This window comes from Hemicordylus capensis, chromosome 6 (assembly GCF_027244095.1).
Source record: "Hemicordylus capensis ecotype Gifberg chromosome 6, rHemCap1.1.pri, whole genome shotgun sequence".
Lineage (NCBI taxonomy): Eukaryota > Metazoa > Chordata > Lepidosauria > Squamata > Cordylidae > Hemicordylus > Hemicordylus capensis.
The window spans coordinates 71832814-71850553 of record NC_069662.1 but is presented as its reverse complement, the minus strand read 5'-3'; the positions used below and the strand labels follow the sequence as shown (position 1 = coordinate 71850553).

The 17740-nt window shown below is 49.2% G+C and overlaps 1 long non-coding RNA gene across 1 annotated transcript; it reads right to left on the bottom strand.

Annotated features, from left to right (window-relative positions):
• Positions 1-243: 243 nt before the first annotated feature.
• Positions 244-7984, bottom strand: LOC128331766 (uncharacterized). The gene is made up of 3 exons (XR_008310425.1): positions 7930-7984; positions 3684-3894; positions 244-440 (listed from the first exon to the last, which is right to left on the bottom strand). It is a non-coding gene; the product is annotated as an uncharacterized LOC128331766 (long non-coding RNA).
• Between the last annotated feature and the right edge of the window lie 9756 nt (positions 7985-17740).

Sequence of the window (17740 nt, the reverse complement as noted above, 5' to 3'; positions counted from 1 at the left end):
TGAGCAAGTCCTCAGGCGGATCTGCCCCTGCTGCTGCTAGAGTTATGCTGCTAGAGTTATGATTGTCAAGTAACTGAGGGACAGGAGTATTCTTCCTGCCCTAGAGGCACGCACGGTGCACAGGTCTCCCCATTTCAGAGCAGGAACCAGAATGCCCTACAAAACCTCCGAAGCTTCCAAATGTTGTTCTGTACATAAGCAGAACTCTTGCTGCAGAGACCATGGAGGAGAAGAAGAGGTGTGTCTTTCAGAATAATGTGTTTTTAATTATAATAATAATAACAGTAACAATAACAATAATAGAAATAATAATAATATACAAAAATAATCATATTTACAAAAAAAACAAAGGTTGGTGTTTTACAGATCACCTTCCTCCCCGCTCAGTAGCGCGTCTTCAGTCTTCGCTTTCTCCCCCCTCGCTTCCTGCACCCGAACTTCTGAAAATATGAAGTAGATAAAATCATTAAATTAAAATGCACTCAGTAAATTGGGTTTCCCCCAGTGAATCTGGGAGACATTTCTTTGTTGCCATTACAATGGCAAACTAGAAACTGTGGGCTGGTTTTCACAATTGCTTTTCCATAACCTTCAAACCTTGCTTTGTGGTTTGCCAGCACAGCCCAATTCTGGCTCTCACAGATCTTTGACAGGATTGCAGGTACACAGACAAGGTGTCTTGCAGCATTCCCGCTCTAAACCTGGTCTCCTACGGACTGAAATTACTGCAAAACCGTAATTCCTCATAGTGGGCTGGTTTATACAATTCTAATTCGAGTACGAGACGTGCCACGAAGTCTTGTGCCTAAAAGCAAGATCTGCTCATGAGCAATCCAAGGGTTTGCTGCCCAAGCCGTAGGGCTAGAGGCAGGAACTCTGGCCATGGACAGGAACTGTCTGTGACTTCCACTGCGCAATGAGAAGTCAAGACTTCCCCAGCCATGGTGCTCTGACTCTCAGACATGCTCTGAGCAAACTGCATGCTTGATCCAAAAGCTCTTGTCTCCAGCCAACAGCTTTTCTCCTTCAGCTGAAAGATCCACTGCTCTCAAGCCTCTGATCCTGGTAATATCCTGCCTCTCCAAGCCTTGGATCCTTCCATCCTTTCCCCTTCTTCTCCTTTCCCCTCGTCACTCTACTAATTCCTGATCTCCCCAAACCATGCCAGTCCTCAGCCTTCCTTACCCCCCCCCCTTTTTCCATCTCTATCTGAGTTGTATTAGGCTCTAGGAAGATTTAATACACACACATGTGTTAGTTAGGAACACTGGGTGAATATTGTTGCTGGTTAGGGTTGAAATACTGTTAGTAATATTGATAGAATGTTCTGCTTTCTGCTCAGTTAGATTGATGTTGTTATTCTTTTATACTCAATAAAGCCCATTGAATCATTTAGGTTTGGTTTGATCTCCTTTCTTCCTTGCGTCCAGATCCTACATGGTCACTATATAAAAGAATTTGGTCACTTGGTGACACTATGAGACAGGCCTCATTTTGTATGCTAGCTAATGAGCATATTCAGTATATAAATCAGGCCTGGACCACAACAGGAGGAAGCAGAACACAGTGCTACAATCCAAAAGGAAAAAAGAAAGCGTTGCAGAGCATCTATAAGTGTCAAAAGTTGCATGCTGAGAACGGTTAGTTGCACTAACAGCACTACAGTGGAACAGTGAGGCAAATCAACATTATGCAATAGATGCAGGTACCAGTCACCTCAACTGTTTTGCTTTTTTAATTAAAATCAGCTAGTGAAAAACTATACGTCTGAGCAAAGGGACAAAAAGCAAAGGATCATGATATTTTCCCCCAGCAGTTATTTTTTTCCTCCTTAATGTTGCCCTCTCAAGGCTCCTTTTCCATCCATGTGAGAAAAAAGCAGCCAGAGGTAAAAACACTCCACCCATTTCTCTGCTGAAACTCGCAACTGCCAGTGGCCATGTGTAATTCGAATCACAACCACCCACACCCGAGAGAGTATTACATGTGTCTGTTGTAGAAGGCACATCTTAGCCCTGAGACTGCTTCTACAGCTAATCTGTGGAATGAAGAAGAAAAAAGCCCACTAGCATCACTAAAGATGAACCATGAACACTACTGGCATAAGAGTTATGCCTTCTACAAAATAATTCAAAGCAATTTATTTCGGCAAATCCCTATTCCACGAAAGCAGACAGCAAAGCTATTACCCATGAGCTGCTGGAAGGGCAAACCAGCTCAGCTAAGGACCTACTCTCTTCCGCACCCCTCCCCTCTAACCCCCTCCAACAACAGAGCACAGAGAAAAGCCCACCCAAAGAAAGGAAGATTGGATTTGAGCTGGATGGGGAGAGGGGTTGCCTGCAAAATTTTGTTTACTGAATAAGAAGCACACCTTGGAGTGAAGAAGTGCTTTCACGCAGCAAGCCTACCCTGAAATGCGACAGAAGAGCTCCCTCCAGCTCTTTAGAGCTCTAGGCCATGCCCTTTTGCATGTGAAGTATCACATGATGACATCACACGCAAAGGGGTGTGGCCTTGAGCTCTAAAGAGTTGAAGAGAGCTCTTCAGTCTCATTTCAGGGCAGGCTTGCTGCCTGAAAGCATCTATTTTCCCCCTCTGGAGGAAGAGAAAGGGGAATAGATGCTTTAAGGCAGCAAACGCTCCCTAAAAATAATCGGAAAGTCAGTGCTCTGGGGGGGTAGGGGCGGGGGCGCAGGCTCTCCGCCGGGACTCAGATTTCTGTTGTGCGACTTGCGCGGCTGCGTGAGTGGTGGTGGCAGCAGGCACCCAGCAGGGGGGGATTTTCCAAAACAAACCAACCAACCCTGAAAAAAACACACACAACTGTGGTGGTTGGGTGCGGGGCATGGCAAGCACTTGGCGCTCCCCTGCAACTGGCGCCTAGGGCACGTGCCCTGCCTGCCCCACCCTGATTACGTGTCTGCATGGCCCATTCAGTCAGCGAGTGCTTTCTGCGCCGGCCCAGTAGGGTTCTTCCTTCCTCTCCCTGTCAAGCAAGGCAAAGAAGCCCCCAGCTGGGCCAACACAGAATGCACTCTCCAGTTGGATGCGCCACACATGCTGCTCAGCCCCAGAAACGCCTCCTGCATTGGTGTCCTGACACAGGGTGGAAGGGGTATGGCCGGCAGGGGACAGCACAGCCGGGAAAAGCCTGCCATCAGAGGAGGAGGCAGCGGCAGTAGCAGTATGTGTGTAGGAAGACCTGGTGCTGGCAGAGGAGACCTCGTTGGGTGGCGGGGGGTCCGGCCTGGCAGCATTGGCAGGAAAAAGGCAGGCACCTGCCTGTCCAGGGTTGCTGCCAGCCATCCTACGCCCCGGAAAGAGACTGGGAGTGGGTGAAGTACTGAAAACAACTTTCTCTGGCCCACCTTTAACAAGCAGAGATTCCATTTCTTTTCTGACTATGTCTTAGTGGGAACTGATTCATTTGTGATTGTTTTAAGCCTAAGTATATTGCAATGCATGCAGAGCATCCTATATTAAGTCTGCTCAAAGGGGGAGTGGATGGTTCATGTAGGGTATAGTCAACTGGCATGAGTAAAAGGTTGTGCAAATTAGCTACCTTGAAAAAAATGTATCTGACAATCGTACTTTGTACTAGGCTGTCTTACAGACCAGCTCTAATATGACGAGGTTAATGAAAGGAAGATGCAGGCCCAGATTACTCTACATTTACTTACCCCATGTAAAGGCGGAGGTGCAGATGGAGGTACGGACTGATGTACGGATGGAAGTGCGGATGGAGGGGCAGATAGAGGTACAGGTGGAGGTGCAGATGGAGCTATAGACTGATGTACGGATGGAGGTGAGGATGGAGGTGCAGATGGAGGTACAGACTGATATACGGATGGAGGTGTGGATGGAGGTTCAAACAGGGGTGGTATTGTGGACCTGACAGAATGAAAACAGACATTAAAGAGAATCTGCTGCATCTAGGCCAGCCTGAGCACATTTGCTTACAGCACTACACAAACCAACCAGATACACCTTTACTCCAAACAGTCTGTGCTCTATCAGAGGCAAAGGTGCACCTAGGTAATTTTGGAGCCTGGACCTAAAGGTTTCTGGAGCACCCCACCCTGCAACTTAAGCATCATGCCCCTACACACGCATACACACATGCAATATTTTTAATACGTGGGTTCTTGAGGGCACAAACAGCAACTGAACTCACAAGAATGTAAGAATATAAAACAGATGTACACTTATGCAGATATGCACTAGCAGAAATGTTTCAACACACAACATAACATATTCCCATCCCACATATCTCCCCCCACCACTCCCCCCTCTGTCTCTAAAGCAGCTGAAACAGGTCACAGTTATACTTGAGTGCCTGGTCCATTGAGGGCCAGTGGAGACCACACCACCCAAAACAAACTAAAAAGGATTTGGGGGCCCCCAAGGGGTTTGGAGGCCAGTGTTGCCTCTAGCAGGGATTTCCGGATACTGTTCACTACAACTCCCAGCAATAGCCTTTGGCTGCAATGGCCTTTGGCTGGGGATTCTGGGAGCTGTGGTCAACAACATCTGGGAATCCCTGTTAGAGAGAACACTGGTGGAGGCCCTGGACTTCGGCCCCAAAGTTCAAAGTGCCTTGCTCCATATGTCCCAACCAGGACCTTAAGTTCTTCTTCAGAGGCCCTCCTCTGAGTGCCCTTGCCAAAGGAGGTGAAGTGGGTGGCTACTAGGGAGAGGGCCTTTTGGGTGCTGACACCCCATTTATGGAATAGCTTCCTGAGTGAGCTTCGCCTGGCTTCCTCACTTTGTTCTTTTAGATGCCACCTAAAGACCTTTTTGTTCTGTCGGGCTTTTAAAATTTTGATTTTCAAATTTGATTTTTTAAAATTGATTTTAAAAGAGTTTTAAAATGTCTTTGTATTGCATTTTGTATTTCCTCTCACCACCCCCACCCCTGCCCCTTTTGGTCTCTTATGATTTAATGTGTTGTATGTTTTCATTTCATCTATTAATTTCATGTTGTCAGCCGTCCAGACAACAATTTGTTATGGGATAGCTAACAAAGTTGTTCATCACCATCATCGTTATCGTCATCATCATCATCATCATCATCATCATCATCATCGCCACCTTAAATTTATTACAGGCTGATATCCAGAGCAGCAAACAGAAAATCTGCTCCTAACTCAGCCAGATTGTTCCGGAGCAGAGGGCAGAGGCGGATCCAGGGTGGGGCAGCCAGGGCACGTGCTCTGGGCGCCCCCTGAAGGGGGCATAATTTCCATGCCCCACCATCACAAGATTCAACCAGCGGGCGCCGCCGGAAGGTCCCGGTATCTCCGGATCCCAGGTGGCCGGCGAGCGGACCAGTGGCACCTGAACCCTCCCCCCCCACTCACTTGCACAGGCTGAAGCAGCACACTCACACGAGATCTCTGGGCAGCGTGGGACGGGGGCGGCGGGTGGGTGCTCCTATTGGATGGTGGAGAGCGCAGGCCAGGCCCGAGAGCTTGCTGGGCCACCCGCACCAAGCAGGGTCCACGTGGCAGGGAGACTCGCAGCAGCAACCGCTGGGTGTTTTCATGCTGCTGTTCCGTAGTTTGTGTGCTGCTGTTTGTTGCCCAGCAGGCCACACAGCGTCTGCCTGCCCTGCTGGCTGGCTGCATTCTTGCATCAACTGCATACAGATTCTTCATAGGAAGGTAAAGAGCACTGATGGGGGCAGGAAAGAGCAGCCAGAATTGCTCCCCTCCCCCAGGGGCGTATCTAGGGCAAAGAGCGCCTAGGGCAAGCACTGGAATTGCGCCCCTGGGGTTGCCAGGAGTCAACACCGACTTGACGGCACACTTTACTTCTCAGCAAGGTTCAGAAGTCACATGAGGGAGAGACATCCATGGATGGCAGAATGTCCATCAAGTGTTTTGAAATCTCAATCTCAAAGTTGAGACATACCTACAATCCGGAAAGTACATCCTTCCAGAAATCCCTCAGGGACCTCTTTTTGCAGGCAATGGATAATGACAGAGGCAGGGAGAACAGTGAACATCGCTCCTCCCTCCTTCTGCATGCACACTCTGCTGCTTGGGAACGTTCTGGATGAGTTAGCAGCAGCCTCTTGCTGCTCGGGATGTCAGCCACTCTTTTCCATTCGATTGGCTGCGGTGCCTTCCCACTGCGCCCTCTCCTCCCTCTTAAAGAGAGGCCTAAACATAGTTACATAGGAGGTTGCCTTCCACTGAGTCAGACCATTGGTCCCTCTAGTTCAGAAACTTAATGGGGTTCGAGGCAGCATTCTTCTCCTCCCTCGTCATTTGGTCATCACTTGGCAATTATTTCTCAAAGACAGCAGCTTTTTCAAAGTCGCTCAGCTGTAGCGCTAGATCCAGTGTCAGCTCCAGTGCCGATGATGCCCGAGGTGAGGTCCATGCGCTGCCGGCCACACCCTTGACACTGACAGCAGCATCCGGGGACAAGGCCAGAACTGCCTCTTTCATGCCCCCATTCCTCTTCACTGCCATGCGGAGGGACTTTGAACTGCAGATCAGCAGTGTGGGAGGAACCAGCTCCCTTTTCACCCTCCTCACTGCTGAACCTGCAGTTCAAAAACCCATCCCCAATGGGGAAGAGCGAAGGAGGTCATGGAGACAGGGAGGGAGGGTGGCGGGGAGCCAGAAGTGGCTGGCAGGTGAAGTGGCATCTGGCCGGCGAAGGGCAGGGCACTCAAGTGGGACTGTTATTCTGCAAGCAGAAGCCTTTGCTGTCATTGTGCTTGAAATGCAGAACTGATTCCAAGTGTGTGAACAGGGCGCTTTCCGGATTGCACGCTATCACACTGTCACAAAGGGTCCCTTCAGTGTGCTTCTGTGGAGCCTGTGTTTTGACATCACAGCCCCTGTGTTGTAAGGAAGGTGCCTTTCCTATTTCCGACGCCGCCTTTTGGATTTTATTGCTGTGTCACAGCCCTATAATGTTGCATCTGCATTGCAAAAATAAAATAAAATAATAGCTGTGTCTGCCCGTTGTAGGAGGCTTTCCCCCTTATAATGGCTCTCTAATGTCGGTTGAATTTGGCACCACAAAACGTTGCAGTTTACACCGCTTTTTGCGGTGCACGGCTCACAATCTGGAAAGCGCCCTGGTGACCAAATGATGGCCAACCTGCACATGACCTGAGAGCCATCATTAGAAGACAAGTGCAACCTGGAAGCAGACCCTTTGGACTCTCAGTCACAGGGGCCCCCAATCTGGGAATGTGTTGTGCAGCGAGGGGCAGAGTCAAGACTTTCCTACTGTGCTCTATCCATGTGAAAATTCGCCCCACCATACCAAAGCGGCCATTTGCCCCCAAAGTGGTGATTTGGCATTCAAAATGTATTCAAAATGGCATTCAAAAGGTAAAGAACGGGGGAGCAGTCTCACAAAAATAAAAGTAAAGTAAAGTGTGCCATCATGTCGATTTCGACTCCTGGAGTCCACAGTGTCCTGGGGTTTACTTTGGATAAAATACAGGAGGGGTTAACATTGCCTCCTACCACGCCATATGAGATGATGGCTTTTCAGCATCTTCCTATATTGCTGCTGCCCCATATAGTACCTGCGGGGATTCGAACCAGCAACCTTCTGCTTGTTAGCAGGATGACCCACGCGAGTGTATGGAGGAATCCTGGGGAGACCCCTGGGATCAGGAGGATTGTTTGAGCCTCCCGGCGGAGGTCTCCTGGTGTGTGGCCGTGGCACAGAGCCATGCCAAGGCGCCACACGATCAGAAAACCCGGGTTAGTGGAGCACTCACTCAGCTGGGTTGAAAGGAGGGCTACATTGGCGGGCTAGCTGCCAGAGAATCACTGGGCTCACCCGCAAGCCTGGTGGGTCTCACGAGGATGGAAAACAGGGCTGGGCTCCTTTCGCCCGGTTTTCCTCCATCATGAGAATAGCCTCATTGGATAGAATACAACCATTACTTACATTCTTCTTGAGTTGGGCCTTCTTGGAGGCGATTGTTCTACCGCTGGCGGGCTTGGTGGACCTGGCGGGCTTGGTGGCGCTGGTGGCACTCTGACAAAGAGAGAAGAGCCAAAGTTATGTGGCGCTTGCAGAGCAGTAATAGGGTCTCCAATGGTTTCACAACTGGGTATCATGTCTCCAAGACTGTTTGGCTTTTATGAACCTGGCTGTCTTAGCACAGCGACACTGCACCAATTTGCCCTGCAAAAGTGGTTCCCATCATGGCCAAGATTGTGTTAGTGGTCGAAAAGAGAGAGCCTTAGCGATGAACCGCTTGTATCGAGAACAGGGTACTGGCTACACTTTTAGAAAGAGCAAATCCAAATGGTGTGCTAAGTAAGGCGAAATCCTGCAACAGGAATCAATGACGTACATGAAAGAGTATGGCATCATGTCTTTCCAGGTTTGCACAATTCCTCCGGCTTCTACAAGCCAGGGGGAGGGCACAAAGATCTATGCCCAGTGCCGAAGTCCCACATTTGATTCAGCTTTACAGCTGAATGACAGGCAAACTGTTCCAATGGGGAAGCCATTAACTGTCTCCTGAAGCGAAGAGAATACCAGGGAAAAACAACATGAACGGGGTGGGGGCTTAATTGTTCTTGTCTTCTCGACAGTGTCTCCCGCCCTCTTCCACCTCCAGATCCAGCCTGGGCAATAGAAGGCAGATAGAATCGCCCCCCTCCCGCAACAGCAGGACAGAGCTCAGCAGCGATCCAAACCATTCTTCTCAGCGACCTCAGCCTGTCGGGGAGGAGGAAGCTTCGCCAAGGGGAAGTTTGCTTCTCTCCCACCTTCCATGACCTTGGGCTCCCAGCAGCTCCCTCTCGCTCTCGCAGGCACGCTGCATGGGCGAGGAAGCAGGGAGAGCAATGGCAGGCAGGCAGGCAGCTGTCTTTGCGCTCCCTTGCAGGCATGCTGCACGGCAGAATGGAGAGAGCCAGGACTGGCCGGGGGGCCCTCCGAGGCTGTGGGCCAGGAGGCATTCGTCTCCCTTTGCCTCATTAGCAGGCCGCCCCTGGACATCAGAAATGAGAGCGGCACCTTGCTGACAGCGCAGGGACCGCGATGCCGAAACACAGGCAGGACGGAAGCACACTGAAGGGGCAGTAGTGACATGGTTGTCGCATGTAATCTGGACAGTGCCTAGGCTATGAAAGTGGATATTAAGCACAGCCCATTCCCACGCACGTCTACTCAGATTGAAGTCAATCCCCTTGCGTTCGATGGCATGGACTCCTACATATATGTAGGGAGGGGATTAATGCAGAGGGCAGCTGTTTAAATTCAGCATGAGTTCGGGAGTCAGGAAAAGCTCATTTGCAGGCTCATTCTGGGAAATGGTGGGAGAGAGGCATGGCAATCCACCCTATCAACCCCATCATTTTGTCCTCCATTTCCCAAGTTTATTTATGTTCTTGCACATTAGAGAAAGGTTTCATTTAAAAAACAAAAAATAAAACAATACCAAGCTGCCCAAGGAGTCCCTCAATGCAACTTCCCACATCAGCACCTCAAAGCTGGCAAACCTCTATTGAAAAACAATTGTGGAAGAGACATTGCAGGACATATAGTGGCCACCAGTGCCAGGAAATGGCAGAGCATCATAATCAACCACGTTGTCATCAAACCACTCCTCATGTGCCTCAATAATACAATGCTTGTCCACCGGGGGTGGGGGGAGACAGGAGGGGGATGCTGAAAACATCGGAACGCAACAGGCTAGCAATGACGTCGTCTAGATTCTCTGTAACAAGTGAGTGACTGAAAGAGAGTGATTCTGAAGGAAAGGGCTAGTGTGGGAGCAATCAGAGATAGGATGTTCTGTAACCCATGCAGATCTGAGAATATTCCTTTCATTTATACCTCTCCCGGCTGAATATAGCCTTGTCTCCTGAGGAGTCCTCATCATGCTGTTTCTTTCCCCCGACTTTATCCACACTCTCCTTGAGCCGAAGAGGCTTACCGAGCACTGGAGAACCTGCACTGGAAGACTGAGCAGAAGAAGGGGTCAGTGGGTCACAATCTCGTGACAATGAGTCACAACAAACCAACTTCAGGGTTTGGGGTGGCTATCATGCCATTATTTAGAGGTTTTCTAGATGACAGTAAAATATGCTACAAACGGAGCTTGCCAATGAATATCAGCTGAGAGTGCACAGAGAATCCAGAGCCTCCTGCAGATGGTTGCTTTTTTCTTCTGGCATCTGATGGGGAGGTCACATGGGAAGGAGGCTGCTGGTGCGATTTTCACTGCGCCCCGTGCTGGCCACCTCTTGCTTCTCGTTATTAACCCACCCCTTTTCAAATTCATTTGCTGGTGAATGTGAGCTAATCACCAAAAGCAAGGAGTGGCCAACAGGGGGGTGCAGCAAACATTGCACCAAGGGCCTTTTCCCCACGTGACCTCCCCATCAGATCCCAGGAGAAAAATCAGCACCAATCTTGGGGAGGGTCTGGATTCTCTGTAAACTCTCAGCTTGTATTGATTTGCAAGTTCTATACAGAGCATCTTTGACTGCCGTCTAGAAAACATCCTGGATATATGATCGTAATGCCCACCATTTCTTGACATTAGAATGCCAAAGGGAAGAACCCAGATTGGGGCCATACAGAGGAAGAAATGTGCCTCTGTGGGCAGGAGGAGGAGTCTTCATCGCGGGGACAAGGAGCAGCTTTAGTTCTCGTCATCAAATAGTTTCTAAGTGGACATAACATTCACTTTCACAGAAAAGTGAATGGAAGATCGCCTCCTTCAGAAAAAAGGTCAAGTGAAGAATACTGCTGTGGTGAGGACAAAAATGTCTATTTCTAAAATTTCTGTTTGGATACTTGAAAATCATATGAGGTACAATGAAGGGAAGTTAAGATGGTGTAGAGTGGTTGGTTTTTTAAATCAAGAACTTGCATAATCAGATCAAATAACTTGCAAAATGAGATCTCAGTCTATTTAGGGAATCAGGAAAATTTCTACAGTATTTATTGGCTTTTGGGGCAAAACCACCCCCACAAATATTCAGCAAATGAGGAGAAATTTGCTTGGGAAATTTTTTCAGATGAATTGCCAACAAAGGTTTCCAGAAAATCCATATCTCTGTTGACGATGGGAGAACATAAGCTATCTCCTTACCTGTTTTGCACCTTTCTTCTTTCTGCCTAGAAAGGGCCTTTGAATGAGAATAAAAAGAAGAAATTGACACCCAGGCCTGATCATTGCTTTGGAATGCTTATTTATTTAGTTATTATTCATTGGATTTCTATACTGCCCTTCCAAAAATGGCTCAGGGCGGTTTACGCAGAGATATAACAAACAAATAAGATAGATCCCTATCCCCAAAGGGCTCACCATCTAAAAGAAACATAAGACAGAGACCAGCTACAGTCACTGGAGGCACTGTGCTGGGGGTGGATAGGGCCAGTTACTCTCCCCCTGCTAAATAAAGAGAACCATCATGTTAAAAGGTGCCTCTTTGCCAAGTTAGCAGGGGAGATGGAGGAGGGAGAGAATGGAACAAACTGAATGAAACGTTCTCTCAAAGAAATGGGTGATATGTGTTTTTTAGTGGTAGTCACAGCTGGCGTACCAATTTTCCCCTACATGAAAAGGGTTGTGCAAATGGTGCACATGGGATAGATTTGTACCCTGAAATGTCAAAAATGGAGAAGGCATAATGACACTAGGAGGAGAGGTTTTGGAATATGAAGTCTGGGAGTGTGTGGGTAGCTGAAGAACATGGCCAGAGACTTCTGCAGCACACAGAAGTTCTGCCCACTGAACACTGGAGGATCTGACAGACACTGTTTGCATCCTTTCAACTTTTCATCCACTGCCTTAAGGCCTAAAAAATGGTTTTCTTTTTTTAACATGGAAGTGGACACCCAAATCCTGAGCTTGAGACCAGGTCCTGTGCGTAGAGTCCCAAGACTGCAGAATCACAGAAGACCAGGCATTCCTGAGCAAGGCTTACCGTTTCCTTTGAGGGGTGCCATCCTTAATTGCAGAAAGCTGAGAACAGATCTGTTTGTCAAGAAAAAGAGAGGAAAGACCATGAGCAACCAACCACCACGTAAAGATTTCCTGCAGCGGGCCAGAGCCAATGATTTGGGTGGTCAACCAAGAAATTGGTTTGTTAGCATTCCTGTCATGATAGTGCTCCTAAAAAAGAGAGGTGTTGGAGCTCATTGTTGATTGGATCTCCCAACTCTAATCCCTGTTGTGAGGAAATGCCTGTGGGTATTCAGGGGTGAGGGAAAGACACTGAACGTGCTCAGAGGCCCTGCTGTCTTTGCACGCTTCAGGTCGGAGCTCTGGGATTAGAAACAGCAGCTGAGTTCACCAGAGGTAGAGGCAGGATGAACTCTGGCTCAAATGAAAGCTCTCTACAAAGCATGAGTATTTGGCATATCCCGTGTGAAAGTAGTTCTTCCTCAGTTGGGGGGGACTGTGTCTTTGTGGGACATTCGCTTCCCACCCCAAGCCCTTGGATTTGGCAGTTCATAAATCCAACTTAAAAATGCATTTTAGCTTACCTCAAACAGGCAAATTACTGCCATGATCATCGTTATCACTGCAGTCACTGAAATAGCAAACAGCCTTTTGCCATAGCCATATTCTGAGATTCCCTGGCTTGCAATCTGCAAGGTGGGACAAAGGAAAGGGAAAGGGAAAACAGGCTTTTTTGTCTTTCTACCTTTTTCTCCCCCCACCCCACTCAGAATAAAAAACACCACTTGTACTGCTCTCTATTGAACTTGCTCTCATATGGACATATGCAATTGTCTTCTACCAAGTCAAACATTGGTCCATTCAGCCCAGTACTGTCTACTCCTTTTTACAGCTGCTCTCAGCCCTGAAGCCTTAACTAAGAGGCTAGAGATTAAGCCTGGACTCTCCTGAATGCAAGACATGGGGTATATTGCCAAAGAGAGAACAACTCTATTTGAAAATGGAAGTTTACACAATTTCTCCAAGGGGTGATCTGACGGGTTTGTTGGCCATTGTGAAATTTGACAGCATTACCTGCTGACCATTTGCTACCAATCCATGGTGGGAATCAAGTCTTTTGAGACCATCAGAGATTGGTAGCAAATGGCCAGCAGATGGTGCTGTGTAATTGTGTGATGGTTAGTGACATCATCCGAATGCATCACGGAGAAATGGTAACAACCTCCATTCACATCACAGATTGGTAGCAAATGGCCAGCAGATGGTTTCACCTCATCACCTCCATTCCCTCCCAACCTTGCCATTCATCTCCCCACCCACATGATCGCCACTGCGATGAGCAGCAGCGCAGCAATCTGGAGGCTGGGGAAGCAAAGCCTGGCCTCCAGGAATCCCACAATGCAGCACCACACCAGCAGCATTGTGCATGGAGAAACCCTAGAGGCTGGGTTGCTCCTTCCCTTGGCATCTATCATTAAAATGGTTGCCAGCAGCCTGAAGGGAGCTGCCAGCACCCCAGCTGCCCACATGACCAGATGGTGAGGGAGGAGGCTGCATGTACACCCTCCTACCTCACCTGGACTACCCAGTCGAGGAGTGCCGGGATTGGGACCGATCCCGGCAGTTCTCATGAGCAGCTCTGCCCAGGTGGGGCTGCACTAGCATGGCTAGTGCTGGTCGTGAGAACGAATGCATTGTCGTTCTCAAGTGCAATGGATATCGTGGGACTTATTTTACAGATAGAAGTGAGAGATTGATATTATTCTGCATGAAATATATTCTGCAAAAGAGTGTGATCTTTTCTGTGTGAAATATATTTAAATTAATTCAAAACCAATTCAAATGGCCTGAATCGGTTACCCAACCACTTTTTAAAGGCCGTGTCTCAATCGGAACAGAGTTTATTGCAATTTGAAAAGAAAGCATGAACGACAAACCCAAATGTTTCATGGCTTGACTCTATGCTTTCAAGAAGCCAGTGCCAGGTGAACTCCCATTGCCTCCCCTTGTTCACGCCCAGTGAGCCACATCCAGGTCAGCTGATCGTTGCCCAAGCTCCTCCTGACAACGCATTAGTAGGCTTGACAACCCCTCAGGCTTGACAAGGATTGCCCCTTACCTCAGGATTCACCCGTTTTCTTGGATTTCCTGTGGCCAGGTTGGCGACATTCTTCATAGGCCGGCAGTATGACTTCCACAGGGAGGACGTCTCCTTGACGTATTCTCTCTCACTGAAGAGGTTCAGCAGCATCGTGAGCCTGGAAATCATCTTAGCACAGGCCAGCTGGACCTTGGACTCTGTGCAGTCCACTTTGAGCCTACGGATCACGTGGGCTAAGCGGCTCCTCACTAGCGTGACTGGGATAAGGGAAGAGCGCCACTTGTTGAGGTCAGCCTCATCATGGTCGCCCTCAAGCCAGGGAGTTTCACCATGAGCTCCGCCATCCAGGATGATGGTAGCTGTCGACCAGGGAATGCTAGGTGTGGACTGCATAACAGCTTGGTCGGACCTGTGCAGCGACGCTGTCCTTGGCCTGCCCCGTGTACTGCTGGTCTTCAGCTTCCTGATTCCCAACACCCTCATTACTTCTTTTTGCATCCTATTCAAAGCCTCATCTTTCTCTGCTCAGAAGCAAGAAGAAAAGAACAGGATCATCCAATGTCCAAAAGCACCTGATGCTCAGATCATTAGCAAGTTGCAAGAAGAGAAGTTGTAAAGGGACAAATGTGTGACTGCATTTCATCCTGTCAAGGACATGCAGAGCAAAGATGCACCAGTTAGCAAGATAGCAACCTAAGGTGGCACTGAGAAAATAGCACAAGGTCTCTGATCAGTGCGTGGCCAGAGAAGAAGAAGCAGCTGCTTAGAAGCAGCATGGAAGCCGATGGGAGTCTGCGTAAGCAAGACTCCACGAAAGTTGCACAATTTATTGCTGCTGGAAGCACCATACATCTCGGCTTTATTTTTTTAAAGGAAGTTTCTAGCTGTTTGAAAGTCTAGAAGTGTGACTGACAAAATCACAGCAACAAAGAGCCTTGTAGCTCCATTAACACAATGTCCTGAGTTTTTGTAGGCAAGAATCTACTTCATCGGAGGCATGAGGTGGAGGCTGAAGGATATTTGGCAACACTGTGTTGAAGGACTAATTACAGTCTCCAGTAGAGGCATTTCCTGATCTATCCCCAAGGCTTTCTCCTCGCGACAAACTTGTATCCGTTTGTACCACCTGAACTGTCGATTAGAGACCCTTAGCTTCCACCCACTTTTCAAAATTCTATCTGGGTTCCCTCAGAAGGGGGAAAGTGACTCTGCTTGAAACCACTTTAAAGTTGTGCCGTCGAGTCGGTGTCGACTCTTGGCGACCGCATAGCCCTGTGGTTTTCTTTGGTAGAATACAGGAGGGGTTGACCATTGCCATCTCCCGCGCAGGATGAGATGATGCCTTTCAGCATCTTCCTCTCTCACTGCTGCCCGATATAGGTCTTTCCCATAGTCTGGGAAACATACCAGCGGGGATTCAAACCTGCAACTTCTTGCTCCCGAGGCAAGTTGCCTCCCCGCTGCGCCATTAGGTGGCTTCAAACCACTTTAAAGGTGTAGACCAATAAAATAGAATAAGCAAGCTTAGACCACGTTCAAGGCACAATGAGCCTCTTTTTATAATAAGTACATGGGCCTGTAGTAGAGCAGTGAATCACACACAGGTCTATCCCTCTTGCTCCACTGGCAAGCAATCCCATCGCCTCTGCCCCCTCCTCTCCCTCTTTCAGGGCCATGAATTCATCTCAGGCACTTGGCTGCAGAGTCCCTTTCTTCTCTCTCCCCACTCCTGTCCCTTGCTTTCCCAGCAGGCAGAAAAGGAGGCAGCAGCAAAAGGAGGCAGGTGAGCCAAGGTGAGCCCAAACTGCACCAAGTGTCCCCGAGAGAGAAGCAGTCCAGCCTTCCTTCCCGCTGCATCTCAGGCAAGGGGCTGCAGCAGGTGGTTTAGTCCCTACCCAGGAGGAGGGAAGGAGGAAGTGGCAGTGACAGGACTGCCAGCCAGTGCAGAGGAGCAGGATGATAGGCCAGTATTCTGGCATGCTCCTTCCACACATACATTAAGAAGAGGAACCCGTTTAGAAACTGCCTCTGTATGGCTCCCGCTCTGTTGTGTGGTTATGCCTGAAAGTCAAGAGCAGTCAGAGCCACCTTAAGTGGCGCAGCGGGGAAATGCTTGACTGACAAGCAGAAGGTTGCCAGTTCGGATCCCCGCTGCTACTATATTGGGCAGCAGCGAGAGAGGAAGATGCTGAAAGGCTTCATCTCACACTCCACGGGGGGAGGCAATGGTAAACCCCTCCTGTATTCTACCAAAGACAACCAGGAGTCAAAGAAGTGGCACACTTTACCTTTAAACGACAGTTACTGATATGCATTTCTTCAGTTTCCCCACAAACATCTCTTGCTCTAGGGATGGGATCTTCCTCCTGTAACCATTTTAGGCAGCTCTCATTCCAGTAAACTAATGAGGGAGCTAGAATTTGAGCTGGAATTTGAAAAGAGCCCACCTTCCATGGGAGGGGGGCCAACTAAAATTCAGAGGCACTTGAGGGGGAGAGTGAGAAAGAAATGAGGCTGCTGCTTAACAGTCTAAGTGACAAACTGTACGCTATGTTTTCTGCAGGAAAGGCAAGCTGCTTAAGCATTCTCCGTTCTCCGCAAGGTCTGTTCCTGAAGATTCCCAGTTGCGTGCTCTTTCAGCCACCCCTCTTGTGGATGCCAGGATCCCACCCCATCCAACCCTGTGGGCCTTTGTAAAGGAGGGATTCTCTCCCCCCCTCCCCCCCGCCCCATTGTCAGTTATGGTCCAGCTGCTACTGAAGGGCAGCAGCCCTTGGGAGGCCGGAGTCCCACTGGCCTGTGTGTCGCAGTAAAGGGGAAAGGAAAGATGGTTCGAGTCGGTGTCGACTCCTGGCCACCACAGAGCCATGAGGTCTTCTTGGAAGAATACAGGAGTGGTTGGCCATTGCCTTTCTCCCGCACAGTGCGGATGTTGGTCCTCTCTGTCTCTCCAAGATGCCTGACAGGGAGTCTTCAACCCCATGGAACTGCTCAGAAAGCCCAAGCCGAGTCACCGCTGTCCATTCGCTCGCCCTCCCTCCTCTCTGGGTGGTGCAGCAGGAGAACATGGGGACTTGGGAAGCTGCCTTTGAGGGAGTCAGACCCTTGGCCCATCTAGCTCAGTATTGTCTACACTGACTGGCAGCAGCTCTCTGAGGATTCAGGCAGGAATCTTTCCCAGACCTATCTGGAGAAGCCAGGAAGTGAACCTGAGCATGCAGATGCTCTTCCACTGAGCTATGACCCCATTCCCTAAGGGGAAGATCTCACCGTGCTCACATGTAGTCACCCAACCAAGTCCAAGCCCTTCTTTACAATGGGGACATTTCATGCTCACTACCTGAAAACCAGCTCTCCTCCCCCATCCCTACCACTGTGATGACCAAAGATGGAGTGTGCAAGTGGCCTGCTCATGCAAGGAGCCGTTGCCTCGATTGCTTGCCTGCTCCCTCTCCCTCTCGATGAAGCCCCATTTCTCCTACTGCATGAAAGAGAGAGAGAGAGAGAACAGGAACAGGAACAAGCAGAGGCGATCTCTGCCATCCGCCCCAGCTTCCTTTCAGTCAGTGGTTCATTCAATCTGTGAGGGAGCAGATAGAGCCTTCAAGAGGGAAAGCATAAGTGAGTGCTTGGAAGCAGCGGTGGCTGCTCATTCGCTTGCCTGCCATGCTGCTTAGAGACAGCGTGGCAGGAAGGCACTCCTGATGGCTGCTCCTGCAAGGTGA